This window comes from Pteropus medius, unplaced genomic scaffold (genome assembly GCF_902729225.1).
Source record: "Pteropus medius unplaced genomic scaffold, Ma_sr-lr_union100, whole genome shotgun sequence".
Taxonomy (NCBI): Eukaryota; Metazoa; Chordata; class Mammalia; order Chiroptera; family Pteropodidae; genus Pteropus; species Pteropus medius.
This window is the reverse complement of record NW_024349799.1, coordinates 4,782,503-4,801,253: the sequence shown is the minus strand read 5'-3', so window position 1 is coordinate 4,801,253 and position 18,751 is coordinate 4,782,503. Positions and strand designations below refer to the sequence as shown.

The 18,751-nt window shown below is 32.8% G+C and overlaps 1 protein-coding gene and 1 pseudogene across 1 annotated transcript in view; both read right to left on the bottom strand.

Moving 5' to 3' along the window:
- PPM1E (protein phosphatase, Mg2+/Mn2+ dependent 1E) overlaps positions 1-18,751 on the bottom strand; it is a 123,619-nt gene that overhangs the window by 55,852 nt on the left and 49,016 nt on the right. The gene's annotated exons all lie outside the window — the stretch shown is intronic.
- Positions 5,395-5,516, bottom strand: LOC120621319 (uncharacterized; annotated as a pseudogene).

Genomic DNA, 18,751 nt, shown 5'->3' with positions numbered 1-18,751 from the left:
TATCAAAATTACCTGACTGAAACATTTAATGTTTAGTTTCTCGAAAGAAGAGATTGGTTTTTCGTTCAATACTATACCTTTAGGATCTGGAATAGGACCTGGCACATAAAAGGTACTCAATAAACATTTAGTGAATTAGCGAGTGAAATGAATCCAAATAATTAATTTTAGAGAGGGTCTCGCTTATAAGGAAAATAAATCTAAACCCCTATAAGTTAATCTAAGTAGTAATAATTAAATGCTATAATAATTTTGCTACCTAGCATACAAAGAGCTTTATATATACAATGGTTACATTTCTATAATTTAAACTGTAATTCCTATTTTAAGACCTTTTTAAATTATATTTTTAACAGACTTTTTAAGAGCGGTTTTAGGTTCCCAGCAAAACTGAGTGGAAAGGATGAGAGCTTCCTATCCCATTGCCCCTATACATGCACAGCCTCCCCCACCATGAGCCATTCCTGGCCCAGACACCACTAACTTGCTGTCTGTCTCTATAGATTTGCCTTTTCTGGACATTTAATATAAATAGAATCACAATTATATAACCTTTCGCATTTGGCTTCTTTCACCTAATATAATGTTTTTGAAGTTCTTCCATGTTGAACCATATTCTTTTTTTATTGCTGAAAAGTATTCCATTGCATGGACGTACCATTTTCCTTTTTATTGCTATACTGTATACTCTATTTTATGAATGTGCCAAGGTGAGACTTTATCTTTCTTATGTGTCAGAAAAGAGGAGTCCTCAATGAATGCCCATAATTAGAGCTGGTAAGAAGAAGAAGGGGAAGAAAAAGAAATAGAACTACTGTGGTTGAATAAAAGCTGTTCCTAATAGAGATGGAAAAGTCAAGCTCCAGTGAATCATCTGTAGGTGGACAAACTTGTCCTGGCTGTAAGAATTCAAGCTCTTTCCATTGGATTCTATGATCTGGTTTACTACCACTTGCTTGTTTTAGGTGTGGTCATGGAAGCCAGCTTTAACATCTATAGGAAGAAAACTAGTTTGTTTGGTTTTTTTTAGGTGTATTAGAGGTTGCAAATTCATTATATAATTAAGTAATATAGCTAAAAGCAATTATAAATATTTTTTAATAATATCTATCTGATGACTTCTGATAAAAAAAAGATATGGCAGATTAGGGATATGCATTTATCCCCTCCCCTTATAGCAAAAATAAAAGGTTTAAATCTACAAGGAAAAAGCAATCAGAAGAGAGGGCAACAGTGGATAAAATAGTTCAATAAATCTTTGGAAATGGGAGAGCAAATGAGTATCTGACTTATCAGGGTAGAAGAAGCTATAAATAATCTCAGGGAGACGCTGATGAGAAGAGTCAATTTATCCCCAAAGAACCTGGGAAAGGCTCAGACCTTGGAAGTAGCAAGTGGATGGAGGTGAGGCACAAAGTGAAAAACCAGGATGAAAGTCTATGTATGTCAAGGATTGATTGCCTCCTCACTCTCACACACAGAATGGAAGCAGCTAAGATCACACAGTCCAGGTCTGGTGGCAGAATGTACGTTTATCCTCCAGAGAAATTAAAAAGGAGTATTCTAGACTTGAGAAAACTGGGCAGAGTAGAGAATAGAGGTAAGACGAATTGAAAAGAAATGGATTTATTAAAATACGATATGGCAGGACTTTAATTCCTTTAACCATTCTTCCACCCCACCTACCCTCACCCTTGCTCCAGAATACTTGCATTTTATTGCCCAGACAAGACACTGGAAAAGTCTTTTCTGGAGAAACTGAACAATTTCAGAGAAAAGTCTTCTTCAGAGTGACATACGGCCATGTCTCCATCCTAACAACTACAAGTGAAGATTACTCAAAAAAAGTCTTTTTTTCCTAAAGAACTTCTAATCAGTTTAAAAAATATATATATACAGACCATCAAGGGTGATCAGATATGTTAAGAAGTCATGAAAAATTAAAATCAGACATCAAAAGAGCTATTTGATATTTAAAATGATTGCTGAAATGAAGCATTCAACAGAAGTTACAAAAATTTCCAAGAAAGTAGAATTAAACATGAAATGGAAAATATGAAAGAAAAGATAGTTCAAGGATCAATCTAGGGAGATTAACTTCTGATTAGAAAGTTCTTCTTTGATGAATGTGAGTTAGGGTCAGAACATTCCCTAACAAATGGCCCAACCAGGTTATCTTACAAACTCAAAATTGACAAGTCCTATTCATGTGCTTAGGACACTCAATTAGCTTTTAGCCACCCATTCTTAAGAACGGACAGCTAAAATGACCAGATACCTAAAGGAAGCCTATATACAAAAGAGACCAAAATCAATATAAGAATACAAAGCAATCTGGTAGACAGAAACTGTGCAAAGAAAACTTTAAGAAAAAAATATTTCCAAGAGATACTTAAATAAAATTTTTAAAGAAACATAAAAAGAGGAAGAAACACTTCCAAACTCATTTTATGAGGGCAGCATTGCCCTGGTACCAAATCAGACAAAGACACCACAAGAAAAGAAAATTACAGGCCAATATCCCTGATGAAAATGCATGCAAAAGTCCTCGACAAAATATCAGCAAACAGAATTCAGCAATATATTAAAAGGCTCATAAACCATGATCAAGTGGGGTTTATTCCTGGGATGCAAGGAAGCTCAACATCTGCAAATCAATCAACAAAATGAAGGATAAAAATCATATGATCATCTCAATAAATGCAGAAAAAAAGCACTTGACAAAATTCAAAATCCATTTATGATGAAATTCTCTAAGGGATATAGAGAGAATGTACTTAATGTAATAAAGGCCATATATGACAAGCCCACAGTTAACATCATACTTAATAGTAAAACACTGAAAACGTTTCCCTTAAGATCAGGAAAAAGATGAGGATGCCAGTTTTCACCACTTCTATTCAATATAACACTGCAAATTCCAGCCAAAACAAGTAAGCAAGAAAAAGAAATAAAAACCATTCAAACTGGAAAAGAAAATTATTTGTTTGCCAATGACATGATCTTATATACAAAAACCCCTAGACTCCATTAAACAACTGATAGAACTAATCGATGATTTCAGCAAAGCTGCAGGGTACAAAATCAATACATAAAAATGTTGCATTTCTATGTACTAAAAATGATCAGAAAGAGAAATAAGAAAACTATTCCACTTACAATTGCATCAAAATGAATAAAATACCTAGAATAAATTTAACCAAGGAGGTGAAAGACCTGTACAGTGAAAACTATAAGACACTGATGAAAGAAGTCGAAGATGACACACAAAAAAGGGAAGGTATTCATGAATTAGAAGAATTAACATTGTTAAAATGTCCATAGTACTCAATGTAGTCTACAGATTCAATGTAATCTCTATCAAAATTCCAATGGCATCTTTCACAGAAATAAACAAACAATCCCAAAATTTGTATGGAACCACAAAGACCCCAAATAGCCAAAGCAATCTTTACAAGAAAGAACAAAGCTGGAGGCATCATGCTTCTTGATTTCAAACTATATTACAAAGCTATAGTAATCAAAACAGTACAGTATAATATTGATACAAGAACAGATACATAGATCGATTGAACAAAATAGAGAGCCTGAAGTAAACCCATGCATACGTGGTCAGTTAATTCATATATATATCATCTCTATTTCTACCTATCTATCTAAAATTTTTTAATAGCCAAAAACCTAGGCATCGCAAATAGCAGACTATCACCAACTTTTCAAAAAAAGAAAAAAAAAAAACAAACAAGACAACACAACTCTTTTACAAAAGACTCAGAAGATTTTCTTTTTATAATTATACTTTTATGAAGTCTGTGATTCTAGCCAAATTACGTGTTCAGGTGATATTACCAGATTTTTCCTAAGAGATTATTACAGACTCTCACTGCTCTATTCTGGCAAAGTTCTTAGGTATATACTTCTTTGGTATAAAATTCTGCAGGAATCTTCATATTCCTGATTGTTGATTAGGAAAATACTAACTTTCCATTTAAGTCCAGGAGTACAGAAAATGTGTGCATGGATAAAGTTGAAGCAGAGATCTTTTAAAAAGTTAATTTATTTCCATGCCTAACCTTTTTTTCCTAAATGATATCCTGATTTTAGATTTTAACCATATGGTCAAAAACTGAAGAAAACAGCATTACAAGTAGCATTTTGTTTCAAAGATATTAAAAATATGTAACATTTAAAATATTTTCAAAGTGTTTCTAATTCTGTGAGCAAATGCTTTGATGAACATTTTGCATCATAATCAGAATATTCACTTAAGATCTCCCACTAAAAATCCTATTTATACAAAGAGTAAAACTAAGTAGTCTAAAGGCATTTTATCTCATAGCGGTCAAATTCCAGTGTCTGGATTTCTGCAGGAACATCCTGCTGCCATCTTTAGCAAGAGTCCCAAAGGAAAAAATGAAGGTGGTAAGAAGAGAAATAAAATCATTACATTTTGACACCTCTTTTCGTAACTTGTTAGTTTCATATTACCATTTCTTTATCTAGTAACAATATTTAACTGAATTACTAAAAAGAAGAAATGAATTAATATCACACATTATTTTGTTCCCACATTTGAGCAGCAGCAGTTGATTTTCTTAAATATTTTCTGAGCTATATTTTATAACTCTCTACAGTGATCTTTAAGTTCATAAAGCATTCATAGCTTCCAAATGATCACTTATTCTATATTTGCCATTTGTGTTTCCCTCGCCCCAAGATGGCAGATTAATGTCTTTTACTGAATTTAGTAAATTGATGACTTGCTTGACATATTTATCATAACAAATACAAACAACAACTAAGTAATCTAAAGTCACTCCTTCTTTATTTGGAAGTTTAGCCACAGGAAGCAATTCTCTCTTTCAGACCTTTATTTCTTATTTTACTTTTTTGATGATAACAGCTTTACTAAGATATAATTCACATATCAGATTCTTCTATTTCTTATGGGTCCACTTACCATAATCTTTCAACTGTTACCTAACTACTAAAAAAAAAATCTTTTCCATTGTTCCATTTGTAAGCTGTTATCTCTAAGAATAATACTGTATAATAGAAGAAAGTTGGGAGTTTTGACCAAAAAAAAAAAAATTAGAAATAATGTTTCTAATGTTCCTTTCAGAGTGTCCAGAAGTCCTCTTCAGAATTTCCATGAGTCTCCTAATTTTATGATTCAAATTATGCTTTTATTCAATTACTAGCATTCAGCTTAAGAAAAAATCTTTAAAACAAATCTTTATTCCTTACTAGTTAATGAGTTTCTTTTTCTTAAATTAATTAATTTATTTATTTTAGGCAAGGCAACCCTTGGTTGACTTCACAGATTGCAAGGACCTTATCAGCTTATAATCTCTTTTTTTAAAAATTATTTTTATTTTTACTATATATTTTTTACGCCTACAGTAGCACGTAGTCTTCCTAGGTGGTCTCCCATCCAAGTACTAACCAGGCCCAATCCTGCTTAGCTTCTGAGATCAGACAGAATCGGGCTTGTTCAGGGTGGCATGGCTGTAGACATTTTAATGAGTTTAAATATTTTTGTGAGCTAGCTTGAATATCTACCCATTTATAACACTTTCTAGGAAAAAATGCATTAAAAACCCTAAAATAAATTTCAAAACAAACTTTTAAAATGTAATCTGTTCAAAAATTGAGGCTTATAATATAGACCAGAAAATTTTCAGCAACCTATAAATCACTGTGAAAATATATTTATCTCTTTGGTGGGAAACTGGTAAGTTTAGAAACATAGGTGAGCCAGCTCTATTCTTTGAAAAATAGAAATTAAACAAGAAAATCTAAAAAGCAATATCTTACCTTTTCACTAAAAACTTAAAGACACTGACCAAAAAAAAAAATCGAAGACACAAATAGAAATATATTTTTTGCTCATAGATTGGAAGAATTAATATTGTTAAAATGTCCCTATTACCCAAAGCAATCTACAGATTCAATGTAATCCCTATCAAAATTCCAATGGCATTTTTAAGAGAACTAGAATAATTCTAAACTGTGTATGGAACCACAAAAGTTCCAGAATAACCAAAGCAACCTTGAGAAAGAAGAACAAAGCTGAAGGCATCATGCTCCCCAATTTCAAACTATACCACAAAGCTATAGTAATCAAAATAGACACACGGATCAATAGAACAGAATTAAGAGCCCAGAAATAAACCCACACATACATGGCAATTAATTAACAACAAAGGAGAAAGAGCAGTTTCTTCAATAAATGTTATTGGGAAAACTGGACTGCTACACTCAAACGAATGAAATTAGCCACTATCTTATACTATATACAAAAATTAAGTCAAAATGAATTAAAGATTTCAATGTAAAACTTGAAACCATAAAATTCCTTAAAAAAAACATAGGCGGTAAGCTCCTTGATGTAGATCTTAGTGACTTTTGTGGATATGACTCCAAAGGCAAGGGAAACAAAAGCAAAAATAAACAAATGGGACTACATCAAACTAAAAAGTTTCCACACAGCTAATGAAACCATCATCAAAAGGAAAAGGCAACCTACTCAATGGGAGAAGGTATTTGCAAATCATATATCTGACAAGGGATTAATACCCAAAATATATAAAGAACACATACAACCTAACAACAAAAACAAAAACTTGATTAAAAAATGGGCCATAGATCTGAATAGACATTTTTCCAAAGAAGACGTACAGTTGGTGAACAGGCACATGAAAAGATATTCAACATCACTAATTATCAGGGAAATGCAAATCAAGACCACAATGAGATATCACTTCATACCTGTTAGATTGACTATTATCAAAAAGACAAGAAACAAGTGTTGGCGAGGATGTGGGAAAAAGGGAACACTCATACACTGTTGGTGGAAATGTAAACTGATGCGGCCACCATGGAAAATGGCATGGAGAGTCCTCAAAAAGAAAGACTGGAACTACCATATAATTCAGCAATTCCACTTCTGGGTATTATCCAAAAAATACAAAAACACTAATTTGAAAAGATATATGCACGCCTATGTTCATTACAGCATTATTTATAATAGCCAAGATATGCAAACAACCTAAGTGTCCGTCCATCAATAGATAAATGAATAAAGAATACGTGATATATTTATACAATGGAATACTACTCAGCCATAAAAAAGAATGTATCATGCTATTTGTGACAATGTGGATGGACCTTGAAGTTATTGAGCTCAGTAAAATAAGTCAGACAGAGAGACACTCGTATGTGAAATCTAAAACAAAACAAATGAACAAACACAACAAAATTCATAGAGACCAGACTGATGTTTACCCGAGGGGAAGGCAGGACAGAGTTGGTGAAAGGATCAACTGTACGGTAAAGGATGGTAATTAGATTTTTGGTGGTGATCACTTTATAGTGTATACAGATGTTGAATTATGATGTTGTACACATGAAACTTATATAATATTATATGCCAATTTTATGTAAAAAAAAAAAAAAAAAGCAATATCTTGACTTTCCTTTTTTTTCCTTTAGGGTAATCTTATGCTTTTCATTAACAATGAGAAAAAAGCTTTATTCCCTAACGATGTACCAAGGTTACCCATATTGGTTATGCAAATAGTTTTACTATATCGCCAAATTTTTCAAAGCAAAACATTATATCTATTTAAAATATTATCTTAAGTTCAAATATCGTAGATTTTCAGAAATAATAAGTAGTCATTTAATTCAACATGCACATTTTAAATCTGGAATGTATATTTTAACAACTTTCTGAAAATCTAATAATTTTACAAGCTCTTCTTTAGCTTTCTCAATCATTATGTCTTAATTATCTTCAGTCTTTTAATTTACTATAAGTTTCTGTCTTATTCTATAAGTAAATGTTTAAATGTAAATTCCTTAGATTTCAGAAAGAAGACTAGAAAAACAAGTAGCCAACCCATATATGAATATTTTTAGCTTGCTAATATTTCAACTTTCTGTGAAAAGAACAGAAAAGACTACATTACTATATCATCATTACAGCAGATTTCAAAATATCACTCTCAAATTACAGAATTCCCTATTGATCGACATGTTGGTTATGTGCAAGAAAGTCAAACACTGAAAGCACCATGAAAATTATATATAGGGAAATGCTTCCTAATCTTCTGATAAAATGAAGACTATAGTCTTTTGTCTATAAATAAAAGGAAAATACACTAAAACTCGATTAAAAAGTTAAGAAAAAAAGTTCCTTCCAAAATTATTCAAGATCATAGAAATTTTCTCTATATGCAAATTGTATCTCTATACAAATAAAATGGTTATCCTTGGAGATAAAATTTGATAGTCCATGCTACAAACTACAAATATACTTACTACTGGGTGAGTAGCACTTTAAGGTTTCCTAAAGGCAAAAACAAAATTTTTGAAGCAAATAAAAACTCATGTTCATAATACATTTAAATTATAAACCACATGATATATTATTGAATTGTACACTAGAAACCTATTTGATTTCATTAATTATTGTCATTCCAATAATTTTAATTTAAAAAAATTATAAACCTGTATTTGTCATGCAGTTTAATAAGATATAACATCCTGACAACAGAAAAACAAACTCTTTTAATCATTTGAAGAGATGTTAAAGTCATGGGTACTCCATGAAGTCACTCTTCAGATGGGGTCTTGTGTACTATGTCAGTAATTACAGTGTAGATGTGCTGATATCCTTGGGATTTTTCACTAAGATTTAAACTAGCTGCATACCATCTCATGGGTCTCTTCTTGGATGAGCTGCAATTTTTCCCTTTCTTGTATTATTCAGGGTGTTAGTTATGAGTAAAACTAAAACAGACTTAATTATAGTACCTTTCTAATAAGGTACTAAATATAGTTCTTTGTTCAGTCAATTGAGATTGTCCATGAAAATCACAGATGCACTGGATTCTATTAAATTATGTTCTAAGATCTAAGTTTTTTTTTTTAATACAGGTATTTAAAAGATAACTTATATTTGTAGAATTGATCATAATTTTAGCAAAATAAACTTTGTTATGGGTCTCAAAATGGCAATACCTGAAACACTGAGATTTACTAGTGTTTGTGCCCATTCATTTTGAAACAGAGAAAAAAATATTGTTCTATAAGAGCCAAGCAAAGAAAGGTAAGATAAACATGTGAGACCTAACTACATGGTCCAGCCAAGATCAAGAGAGAAAACCCTCTGACTCACTTTTACATATTCCTCAATGTGTCAACTTAAACTCTAGTTTCTTTCACAGGTTCTCTAACTCCATCCTTCCTTTTTCTTTCCTAGTTGCCTGCCACTAACTAGACAAATTGGTACAAAGAACATATATTATTTAACATATGATATAGAGCTACTTATTGAGCTATTTGGTAATAAATGTTTCTCAAGTTCATCATGCTATGTTTAGTAATCTAAATAAAAGGTTCTTTAGTTTTATCTCTTTATGCTTTATTAACATAGCTAAATTTTGAAATTTCTCAAAATAAAAATTTAATTTAAAAAACTGTAGGAACTCAAATATACTCATCACAGACAACCAATCTCTTTTATACAGGCTGTAATGGAAATTGCAAAGTGCAGTTTCCAATGGTGAAAGGCCAGTTACTTTCTCCTCTACATTTTTTAAAGTCCCAATTATCCAATAAGTCATTAAGAAAACACCCAAAGGCTCTCTAAGGTAGTACAAACCAGGTTCTTATTAATTTCTCAAAAGACCCACTGAAGTACATATTATTATTGTAACTGGTATCTCTGAGGCCCAGAATCCACTGCTACTTGCCTAATGACATCTTCATACAGATGTCTTACAGTATGGACACTTTGACATAATTCATCTTATACTCTCAGACATGAAATATTATTTTCATCTGGGAAGAGTTCTATAACTATTAGAATCTTGATAGAACTCTCAAAGCTACATGAATATAATCAGCCCTAAAATTGTAAACCAAATCTATTTGTTCTTCAGTAGTGAGAGATTGACTATACAAATGGACAATGAACAGACCATAAGAGACAACAGAACTTTGACCCACAATCTCTTCAGCAACCAGCCTGGAAAGCCAAAATACACCCTCTGCAGCAATCAGCCCAGAAGAGTCAGGATTTGGTCAATGACTATCATCTTTTTTTTTTGCCCACAGCTCACCCATCACAGCCCACCTACATGATTTCAACTCAGGACCAGCAAGAGAAAGACAAATATGCTCCCCAAACCAATTATTTAAGATGTTAGGCTTCTAGTAAGCCCACCTTAGCTCCCCCACGCCAACAATGTCCAATCAGAGCATATCTAAAGTCTTCTCTTTTTTACCATAAAACTTTTCCACTTCCCTGTGAATTGGCCAAACACAACTGATGGTGGATGACTTCCTATTTCTTACATATTCAACAAGTGGGCTCTGAATAATAGCCCGTTTGTTCTCATCTTCCTTTATTTCCACAGTGTAAAAACCATGCAAAAAGAAAACTAACACTATGAATATTTTATTCTAATCCAATTGGGATTACACTTTAGTCTGGCTCTTTCTACCTTAGCGATCGTTTGCCAGTCAGCACACCAGAACCAATTTACTTTTTCTGATATATAAATGGTTTTTCATCAGTTGGAAGACAATTTTTGTATTTTCCTTCAAGATTTGATATTTCACACTGAAATTGGTATAGCTTCTTTCTTGGGAACTGTAATCATTTTAAAGCAATATCAAAAGAAAAGATTGTGCTATATTTTAGAAAAACGATAATGCTGATGGTATCAATTGGAACAGTAAAATACCTGCTGTCGATCTGTGAATATATTTGCAGAAAATGTCAGATGGTGATTCCTAAATTTTGTTGATAGTGAAAAGATAAAGTAGACCAACCTACAAAGAGCTATGAAAATTTATCTACAGTAAATTAAAGATGTTTTGGATAAAATGTGAGTTTAGACCTATGATGGCATAACTAATGTGAATGAAAAACAAAATGGCTTTAAAAGAAAGGTTAAGAATGAAGAATCAGAGCATTTTAATCTCAATCACATCTTTTAAATTTGGTAATAATGAAGTTTCTTAAGTAAAAAAAAAAAAACCTCCAAAAATATTCGTAATTATTTGTGTGACATTATTTATATATCTGAAAAAGAATGAAAAAAAATTAAATACTTGTTAGAGGAACAAAGTTGAATATGTAAGAAATAGCATTTATAATAAACACATTGAATGAGGTTTTACCATAAATTATTTGCTATGATAGAGGAGCTTCTAGAGATTAAAACAATGGAAATTTTATCAATTGATTTTTTAAAAAAAAACTACAAGTGGCCACAGAATTGAATGACATCATTTTTAATCATTCATATATATTTGTATATATATTTATTTATATATATAAATAAAAATCACCTTGATCACTTGGCTGAAGTAATATTTGTCAGGTTTCTCCTATAAAGGTTGCCCATTGAGAGCTCTTTCAGTTTGCTCCTCTGTCCCTTTGACAAACCCTCTCCATCAATGCTTTTTTTTTTTTCACTTTCTTACTTTCTGCCACTCCAAGATGCTCCAGACTGATTTTGTATATTTTCTGCCTCAGTCCTTGAAACACAGACACATACTCACACAAGCAGAGAATGACATATAATAATGGAGGCAGGGACTAAATGCTGCAGCCACAAGCCAAGGAATGCCAAGGATTGCCAGCGCACCACCAAAAGCTAGGAAGAGGCAAGAAAGTATTCTCCTGCAAGGGTCTCAGAGTGAAACCTGCCGGCACCCTGATTTTGACTTCTACCTTCCAGAACTGTGAGAGAATACATTTCTATTGTTTTAAGCCAAACGATTTGTGATGCTTTGTCATGGCAGCCCTAGGAAACTAATACTTCCCTCTGAAATAGGCCCCTGCTCTATTCCGTTTTCCCCACCCAGTGAATGGAACCACCATTCACCCAGATGCTCAAATCACAAACAGCTGGGAGTTGATTTTGCTCCTTCTCTCATCCCCACATCTAATTTATCAGCAGCTTTTATGTATTCTACCCCCAAAATACACCTCGACTCTATTCACTTTTTTCCATCTCCTTAGCTGCCACCATAATCCAAATGACAGTTACCGCTAGCCTAAACAGCTTACTGCAACTGCCTCTCGACTGGATGCCCTATTTCAATTCCTGCCCTTTCCAGTCTTTTCTCCACATAGCAGCCAGAGTTACTCCCTTAAAATATAAATCAGATCACATTACTTCCTTGTTTAAGAAAAAATTTAAACTCCTGATAGGAGTCACAAAGGCCCTAGGAGGGCCTGACTTGACTCTTGCCTAACTTCTCCAACTTTGTATCTGGTGACCTTCTATCTCACCCACTAGCTTCAATCACAATGGCAGGTCTCTATTGCCTCAGGGCTTTTTACCCTTCTGTCTGGATGCCTGTACCCTATACTCTTCATGTGGCTTGATCCTTTCCTTTTCAACAACTTTAGGTCTCGTCTTAAATATTAAATATATATCTGTGAGATGAATATGAGAATGAGCTCCTTGGTTAACTGCAGATACAGAAACTGCTACCCAAAAAAGAAAAAATATTATTTCCTACAAGTATTCAAATTAAGAAAGTGTTAAATGAAATCACTAATATGATGCAAATAATTTACTGATCTTTATATATGAGATCTCTATTAGGTCAGGAGAGTAGGATACTAACAGAATCTAAATAAATGTTGCATTATTATTATATACTTCAAAAATAGTTGGTCAATTCTTGCTTTTAGAGACAACTCCCTTATTTGGGCAGAATTAAAGATACTTGACACAGGAAACGTTTCCTACTGACAAGAGAAACATTTTTACCTCATTCCTCTTTAGAATTTACAAAATGCCTATAGCTTTTGCTCCAGAAGAAATTATCAATGTATCAGGTATTAATACCATAGACAATCATAAACTCCATTTTATATTTGAACTGTCTTATTTACCTTCAAAATCCCCTCATAATTTTCAGAGCTGCCTTCCCTAAAATTAAAAAAAAAAAAAATTATAGTGGGCCCATGAACAACACAGGGGTTAGGGCACTGACTCCATGTAGTGGAAAATCCATGTGTAACTTTTGACTCCCTCCAAATTTAGTTATCCCTCAGTATCCACTGGAGATTGGTTCCAGGACCCCCTACAGATACCAAAATCCACAAATGCTCCAGTCCTCTATATAGAATGGCATAGATCGATGCATACAGTTGGCCTTCAGCATCTGCAGACTCCCACATGGGGATCATAAACAGTACATATATGTATTGAAAAAAAAATCCATGTATAAATGGTCCCACACAGTTCAAAACATATTGTTCAAACTGTATTCTCATATGTACAATACTAACCATGTTTTTCAGAGGATCAAAATCATAATGGGTTGTAAAATCAATTTATTGGTGAACAATGTTTTTAAAAATACATAGAATAGAAATGTCAGAGTTCATTATACTGTTTTATAAAACTTCGATTTCAGTTTCATTTGTATATGTGCTCATGTGTGTGCACATGTTTAAGTCACAAGATGTCTCACAAACAATAAAATGTACTTTAAATGCCCAAAGTACATAACTGCCTCTTGAGAAGCAGTAGAGGTTAAAAGCTTTTAAAGAGATCTGTATTCTGGAAGTCTTTCCTCTGTCCAAGTTAAAAGACTTTGGACAAGTTATTTCACCTATGTCTCCATTTTCTGGTCTGAAAATCAGTAATAATAGTATCTACCTTCTGTGATTATCTTAAGCACTTTTAGAGTGCTTATCAAATGCTCAATAGCACTCAATAAATATTAGCTATTATTTATTATTAACAGTCTATGATTTAAGTTCAATCCAGCCTGCCCTTAAAGTGGATACACTTTAAAGGCAGATTCTAGCTAATAGTATAATTGGTTGAATACACATTTGTTTCCCCTACTAGATAATAAATTCATGAAAGACCTAAGAAGTTAATGTCAAGTATAATAAAAAAATGAAACAAAACATAGATTGGCCCCTATTTCTTTAAATGGTACCAGGAACCAAGAAACGATATTCCAGATTGATTACTACAAAACTGGAGGTAATTAAGCTGATTGTACCAGAAAGGATGGTACCTTTTACGCTTCCAGAATAAAAGAATTATATGGCCTAACCCTAGTAAAGTTGTTGGATCTCAAGAGAGACAGACAAATGATTGCTGGCTCAAAAGTGAGCATGGAAATCAGAATCTTGAAGATGCTATGATTTTACATGGAAATGGCTACAAGTGTAGAGCTAGACAAGGAGCTCCAATATCCAAACTTGGCATGAGGCAGAAGTATCACTTGTCCTTGCTCCGCCACTGCATGGCCACATGATTTATGGCTGAGCCTAAAAGAATCTTGTTTCAGTTGGAATCACAGTGCCAGATAAAGGAAAACTATTGCTTAACAGCTAAACTGAGTGTATCACAAGAAGCAAGAGCAGAACAGTGACCTAGGACATCTCAGGACACCTAGAACTCTTGTGGAACCATAGGAAAAGAGAACAATTCTAGAAAATGTGTGATATTGGTCTTCTTGATAAATTTGCAAGAAGGGTTCAAGCCTATTTAATTTGATTTCAAAAATAAAGAAATATGGCATTTCTTGCATTTAGAGTATGATGGAGCTGTTACTTGTTACAACTGGCAATGGGAAATTATTGAAGATCTTTCAAGGGAGACCTACTTGATCAGACTTGTGAAATTAAACTTTCAGTGGCAAGCAGAATGGACTAAAAGAGGTAAATAGGAGTCAGAGAGATTAGTTAGGAAGGATTTACTGTATGGAGCTGGAGTAAATGTAAAAGCAACAGGGGAGGAAGGGAAGTAAATTAATTAGTGTTATGGACTACCTATTAGTTCTGTGTGGGATACTGCCACACACATGAACTCTTTTAATTCCTACAGCTACTCTTTGTGGTGTTATTACTCCTTGTCTTCAGAAGAGAGAATTGAGGCTTAGGCTAAGTAATTTATTCAGTTACACTACTAAGTAATTAACAGATTCAGGCTACAAACCTGGTTAGCTTGACCTCAGGGATCATATAGTTTTTCATTACAGCATGTTGAAGTGGTAGGGTATAAATGTAGAAGACATGCAAGGAAAAAATTCAAAGGACAAGGTAAATTGTTAGAGAAGAAAGGGGTCAAATTTGACAGAAGTAGGACTTGGTTGCCTAAGAGCTTGGAGAAAGGCTAGTCATTAAGGTCTAGCTGAAGGGTAGGATGCAATGAAATGAAAGAATTTGTGCAAGAAAATTACAGACAAAAAGACAAACTTTTATTTTGGGAGATTTGGAAATATATTTGAGGGAAGAACACTATAGTATGAACAAGATTTAAATAAAAGAGTTTTCTAGCTTATATACTCCAGGCAGAGTTTGCATAAATACATAATACAGTGGACCAGGTACCAAAAGATTGAAGAGTTAACTTGCTGAGTATCAGCTCTGTGAACAGGATCAAGAAAGCAAAAGAATCCAGAGAATCAGCAAGGAAAATACTGAAGCATCTCTCCATTTAGTTTGACTGTTAGAAGAAATAAACTTTAGCTGGACTTAGTAGATTTAGTGAAAAACTTAGTGGTAACAAATTAGTAGTAGTTCAGTGGGTGTGGTAGAATAGTTCAGTGGGTTTAAACAGTTCAATGGGTGTGGCATAATAGGAATGGAATAAACCAAGATCCAGAAAGATCAAGTCGCTGCCCATGCAAAAAAGATCTGGTTTCTGTCCATCTCTCTGATCTCTCCTTTCACGCTCCCCTTCATTTGCTAAGCTGCAGTCACACAGTCTTATTCCTGACTCTTGAACATACCTAGTTTTATTCCCTTTTGCACTTTTGGTTCCTTCATCTTAGAATGCTTTTCTCGCAAATATTCACATGCCTGGCTCCTTCTTAAATGCCAGCTCCATAGAAATACCCTCCCAGTTACTCAAATTAAAATAACTCTGCCTCTAAGAACCCTCCATTACTTTGATTTTGCTCAAAAAACTTACCATCACCTGTAATTATTTAATTATTTTGTCAAGTGTCTATTGTCTGCCGCCTCTGGCAGAATATAAGTTCCTTGAGGGTGGGGACCACGTCTGTCATATTCACTCTAATATCCCCAGTGCCTAACAGGGCATGACACATAGTAGGTGCTCTATAAATATTTTTAAATGTGTAAGTGAAAGAAGTCAGGTGGAATTAAAGTCGTGCCAAGCAAAATGAGAATTAAGCCAAAAGTTTTGAATGTCTATGTTCTAGGCATTGGACTTTGTGCCTTCATATACATTAAACCATAAAAGCATTTAGGATTTTAACATACACATTTTATATGCTGATCAACATTACACTTTGCTTATTTTTCTATTCCTATCTTTTTATACCATTTTAACTCATTTGATTGCCTGATGTATTTTATACTTTGTAAGCCACCTCTAATACTTTATGAGAGTATAAATAATCTCATCTAATAAAGATGTAATTATGAATCCAGATCTTTTAAATTAGATCATTTCAGAGACTTGAAGTAAAAATAAAGAAAAATGGAAGGAAATATTTATTCATTTACTAGATAAGTGAAAATTCCAAGGGTAAGAATTGGCCAAATATATTCAGGTAATCTATTAGAGAAAGCCTGGGGGAAAAGATTGAACATTGCAATGATTCCTCTCACCTACCTCTCATCTACATTACTTTTATATTTTGATTACTGAATTTGAATATCCTATATTTCAGAGGCTTCTATGTATAGGTGTGGTAAATCATCTTCAAATCACATTTTAGTAGAATTAAAGCATCCTAGGGTCATCAACAAGGTATTAAAAGAATTTAAATTCTATTGGAGAAATGACGTACTTTCTTGTGTGTTAGGTGAAGTATTTGGAGACGTTTTCCAAAATCTATATGCTGTTATTATATAACAGCTCAGAAAATGCTTTTTGTATAAATGTGCTTACCTCTCAACAGGATGTTAAAACAGCCCATTTAAATAAGTATCAAATTATTTGGAAAATGGTAATGCCATTCCTTTATATTGCCTTTATGAATCTGGTAACTATTTTTGGATTCTCTGTGTTTTAAACAGGGAAGAATAATTCAATTCCCAGAAAGACAGTTGAAAAGGTAGAGCTATAGGTTGCCCAAATTTGAAGTCACTGCAATACTCATGAAGAGCTAGAGTAAAACAATAAAATTTTTTCTATTTCTTTTGAGGCCAAGTAAGGTTAAAATATATAATAACCATCTTGAGTGGGAAACACGAACTGAAAGCTGGACTAAAAGCAAGTGACTGTGAGAGAATCTTGTGTCTCCTGAGACAGGGTCTCCTTATTGTCTTTATAATAAGAAATGAGTATTGTATGTTTTAGTTCAAATATGAATAAAAGCAGGACTTTCTCACAACTTGCCAATGCTTTGGAAACTACTTTTGACACTTCTGACTTTTAAACTAGATAAACATACTATACAGATATACATAAGTATGACATGTATGACATGTAGAGTTAAATGTTTGCTAAATTACATACTAAAATGTTATAAATTATTAAAATATAAAATTATTATGTTGAATAATTTGTTAATAGATGTTTTTATTCAGAACAAAATATCTGTCCAAAATTAGAGTTATATATTTGGTCACTTAAGTCATGAATGGGAAAGTATTAAATTTTTAAACAAAATAAAAATGCAATAAAACCACAATAGAGGAAGAAATTTCATGATTTCACACATAAAAGTTTCACTTGTGGATTGTTTAGTGTCTAACTTTAGATGCCAAAACTACTCATGGAAAAATGTACACAATCATGTATTTTAAAAATAATATGAATGAATAGAATGGTAGAAAATGTCCATAAAATGTTTTCTAAATCTGTTGTTATTATGGCCTTACATGGATTATGGTTCCATCACTGTCATATCCATCTAACGTTCATTTATTTTGTAACATAGACTATCTAGTATACAGCTATCATATTTTAATAGAAAATTTTTTCATTTAGGAAATGACTAAATTTCAAAGATGACAGTGGACAATAAGATAACGCTGAAAACATTTTTAGAAAACATAAAAGATGATAGGAAATGGAAGAGTAGTATACAAACAATGTCTTTCACTGAAGGAAATCTGTTTACTGGGAAGCTGTTTCCTAAACCAAATTTACTAGCATGTTTCTTAACATACTTAACTTCAAAATTATATATTTCCATATGCTGAAAATATAAAAACCTAAAGTCAAAATAGTTTGACATTTTTTAAATCATAAAGGGTTTATACATTAAATCAAATGATTTAGATTTTAAATAATTTTCAAACTCAATGAATTCTTAAGTCAGATTATCGTTGCTCAAAAAAAAACTGTGCTTTTGAATATAAAAATTCTAAATGCATTAAGCAAATCAACAATGAAGCTCTAATACCTCAAATTCCTCAGTTCTGTTCTAATTGCTACAAGGGAGCTAGAATATAGGGGAACCGAGATTTATAATAAAAATAGAACGAGAAGATGAAAATACATAAACTATGTGTAAACAGTGTATAAAAACTGAGCTTTATGTAGTAGAGGTATTAGTACTCAGAGAACAGAGATAAATAAAGATAACTTCTTATCTCTCACAGTGTTAAGTATAATTCAGGAACTCAGCAATTGTTTATAAAATAAAGGAATCAAGAGATCACAAAGGAAAACCAATTTTAAAAGCGACGATGGATATATTTATTAACTACAAAGAGAAATAAACTACAGTGGAGAAACCTGGAAAACACCAAATTAAATAAGTGTCAAGG